This window comes from Mastomys coucha, unplaced genomic scaffold, assembly GCF_008632895.1.
Source record: "Mastomys coucha isolate ucsf_1 unplaced genomic scaffold, UCSF_Mcou_1 pScaffold21, whole genome shotgun sequence".
In the NCBI taxonomy this organism is placed as follows: domain Eukaryota; kingdom Metazoa; phylum Chordata; class Mammalia; order Rodentia; family Muridae; genus Mastomys; species Mastomys coucha.
Genome location: NW_022196904.1, coordinates 190,024,526 through 190,028,396, shown reverse-complemented (window position 1 = coordinate 190,028,396; position 3,871 = coordinate 190,024,526). Strand labels below are relative to the sequence as shown.

The window sequence follows — 3,871 nt, the reverse complement described above, 5'->3', positions numbered from 1 at the left end:
TATAGTAAGGTGCTTATGCTTCTGTCCAATGGAGAGAATACACAGTTCACGGTGAAAGCTGAACATCAACACAGTGGTATGATGCTCAGAGAAGTGAGGAGAGCTGTAGAGTGTGGAAATAGCCAGAGAGAGAGCTGTGTTGCAGTCAACAAAGCTGGAGCACTGTGACATCAGACACTGAGCTGCACAACAACAACAACAACAACAATAAACAACAACAACAACAACAACAACAGCAACAACATCCTGAATGCAGTTTTCCAGGCCTCGTCCCTCCCTCCCTCTCCTCCAAGTCCCTTCTCTTCAGCTCCCCCCTGACTCCCCCATTTCTCTTCACAAAAGGACAAGCCTCCCATGAATATCAACCAAACGTGATGTATCAAATTACAGTAAGACTAGTAAGGCTGGAAGAGGCAAGCCGATATGAGGAAAAGGGTCCCAAAAGCTGACAAAAGAGTCAGAGGCAGTCCCTGCTCCCACTGTTAGGAGTCCCACAGGAAGACCAAGCTCCACAACTGTAACATAAGTGCAGAGGACCTAGGTCAGACCCAGGCAGGCTCCCCGGTTGTTGGGTCAGTCTTTATGAGCATCTGTGAGCCCAGGTTAGTTGATCTGGTTTTCTTGTGGTGTCCTTGACCCCTCCGGCTCCTACAGTCCTTCCTCCCCTCTTCTGGAGGGTTCTCTGAGCTCTGCCTAATGTTTGGCTGTGGGGCTCTGCATCTGCTCCCATCAGTTGCTGATGACAATTGGGATAGATGATGCGGAACTTGAAGTATGCTCTGCCGGGTTTTCGGTGTTGCTTCGGTCCAGTATTTCCTCACTATACTCCTCTCCTTCCTTTTGGAACACTAACGTATATTCTACTTGGAAGTATGTGATCTACTTTTTCTTTTTTTTCAAAAGGAACTCTCGCAAAGTTTTATTAAAGGAAAACTTTCTTGTTTTCTTCTCAGCAGTCTGTTCTGGCATGCTTCTAACAATGTCAGAATCACCCGGGTCAGGGAGAGCCAGTGTGCATACCCTGTAGTATTTTCCACATGCTGTACCCAATTCAATATTATTGCCACTGGAGTGATGGACACCAGTTTTAACCAACATGGCATTGTATTGTATTTCAGATTGCCTCAAAGCTGGGCAGTTAATTGTTGGCAAGGATAACCAACTTCTCTTTGCCTTGTCTGATTATCTTCAGAGTCTGTTCCTAGCAAGTACTTTCCACTTTTCCTGAAAAGCTGCAGCCTAGAGTTGATCAACTCCAGAGATGTTTTCATCTTCTATGCGGCCACCATCTTCCTGCCTTAGGTGTGGAGCAAACCCCAACCAAGATCAGCTGCCGAGATGGCTGGGGAGCGAGAAAAGAAGCTCCTACAATGCAAAGTGGCAGTCTACTTTTTTAACTTTTATTTTACAGGGTGTGACAGTTAAGAAATTGTCCTTAGTCTCAGAACAGATTTTGGACTTCGAAACAGTGTGAAGACTGTGAAAGACTATGGATGTTTTTGAAGTTGGACTGAATTCATTTTTCCATTGCAATACGGGCAGAAGCTTATGGGAGCCATGGAATGGAATGTAGTGGTTTGAATAAGATTGACCTCTGTAGGCTCATACACTTGAAGGCTGTACTGTTTAGGAAGGATTAGGGGGTGTGGCCTTGTTGGAAGATGTGTGTCACTGGGGGTGACCTTTGAGGTTTCAAAGGCCCAAGGCAGGCCCAAGTTAGCTCTCTTTCTTCATTCATCTTGTGAATCAAATGTGAACTCTCAGCTACTGCTCCAGTGGCACTCCTGTGTGCCTGCCTCCACACTTACTGTCATGATGACTGTGGACCAACCCGCTGAAACTGTAAGCAAACCCTCAATAAAATGCTGTCCTTTATAAGCATCCTGGTGTCTCTTGACAGCAATAAAACAGTAACTAAGATATACATAGCAAGTTTGGGACCACCTGGGGATTCATGAGACTCTGTCTTTAAAGGGTAGGGGGAGGCAGGGTAGATGAAAATCTACCCTTGAGTAAGGGAATGGATGTGCCATACCTTGGGCTCAATGGTGGTATCATCCCCTATTTTCCTCCATTCTTCATTAGTGTCAAACACTTATGATGTTTGATATTCAGGGTTTTCTAAGAAGGGATTTCAATGTCCTTTCTCCTATCAGCCAATAACAGGTGGGTTAAAATTTTAAGGTCATTCCCTTGATGCTATCCAACATGGATCCGTGTCATGACAGTATCTTTCAAACTATATTGCTGTCAACACTTTAGTGCTGGTTTGAACGAGAAATGTCCCCCATATGTCTGTGTACTTGAACAATAAGTCTCTAGTTAGTCAAGCTGTTTATGGGGTGGGGGTTATCGAACCTTTGGGAGATAGAACCTTGGTAGAGGACATTTCTCACTGTGGGTGAGCTTTGTGGGGAGCTGAGGGGCTGTTAACAGCCTGGCCTCACTTCCTGCTCTCACTCTCCCTTCTTGCTGTGTAATGATGAAACACGACCCCTCTGCTGCCAGGTTATGGCTTCCACACCATGACAGAGTCTATCCCTCTGGAACTGTAAGCTACAATAAATCTCTTCCCTTCAGTTGCTTTTGGTCAGAGTGTTTAACACAGCAACAGAGAGGAACAACTACAATGACTTCCAGGGTGGTGGGGGCTGGGGACGGGACAAGGGAGGGGGATCCTGGGGCATGTGGGTGGGGCCCAACAGATTAGGTAGATGGTATCCCCCTTATACTATTCTACCTTGATTTAAAAACTGAGACATGAGGACATGAAGAAACATTTCCAGAACTGAAGAGTTCATAAGCATTGATGCTAAAACTTGGGGCCCATCTAATTTCTATTCATTTGTGGTTCATTTTGTGAGCTTCAGATTTCTGCAGACCAGTCTTATTTTTACACAAGCTCATAATACCTTCCCTTGCAAGGCAAAATTTTAATGATATTTAATCTTAAAAGGAAGTGTTGAATGCTAAGAATCTGCACAGACATTTGGGGGGATGGCTTAATGGAAAAAGGGCAAAAGAGTCAATTCCTGGAACTGTACTTGATTCTGATTTTGGTCTTAGTTGATTCTCAAAATATTATTTGAATAATTACCATGATCTTACTGCAAGCATTTATTAGGTTCTCATAGGGCAGTAAATATAGCTGTACTTACAGTTCCTGGTCAATAGATTGGCTCAAATAAAATTTCTCCCTCCCACTCAAAAAACAAAGAGCCAGAACATGGGGGAATGAGTTCCATGTGAGTCACAGACAAAGGGAAAGAGATAAAAGATTGTTACATTTCTTTTCTTATAAAATGTGTTCTCTCCCTGTTGAATTCAGGTGCTGTGGTTTGTCTCCGTCCTGTCTAAAAACCAAATAAATAAAAATTTTTCCATCACTTAACCTTGTGTGGTCTCTGGAATCAAGACTTTCTTCTCTTACAAAAATGGCCAAATTTCCACGGCCAAGAGAAAAGGAAAGATTGAGACAATTTTCTCAATAATTGCTTCAATCCTCCCTCTTGTGCTGTCCTGGGAAACTTGGCCAGAGCTCTTGCAGGGTTTTCGCTGACTCCTCCCAGTCCTGTTAGTTACTGTTGCCTCTGCCTGAAACACTGTTCTTCCTGGTACTGCCCTCCCTCTCTGAAGCTCAGATTCCATCCTCTGAGAAACATATACTGATGGACCTGCTACTGCTTTACTGACCGGATTACTGCCCTGGCTCTCCGTTCCCAGCAAGTGAGCCCTCAGGTGGCAGTGATGAGGAGGGGTCCCATGCCACGACATGAAAGGGAAACAAGGCTTCTTACCCTTCATGATTGCTCCTAGCAAGGGTCTGCTCATCTCAGCTGGCTTTGTGGCTCTTAGCTCAGTCAGAAATCTG

The 3,871-nt window shown here is 44.5% G+C and overlaps 1 pseudogene; it reads right to left on the bottom strand.

Moving 5' to 3' along the window:
• Window positions 1-879: 879 nt before the first annotated feature.
• On the bottom strand, window positions 880-1,289 carry LOC116101475 (annotated as a pseudogene).
• Window positions 1,290-3,871: the final 2,582 nt, after the last annotated feature.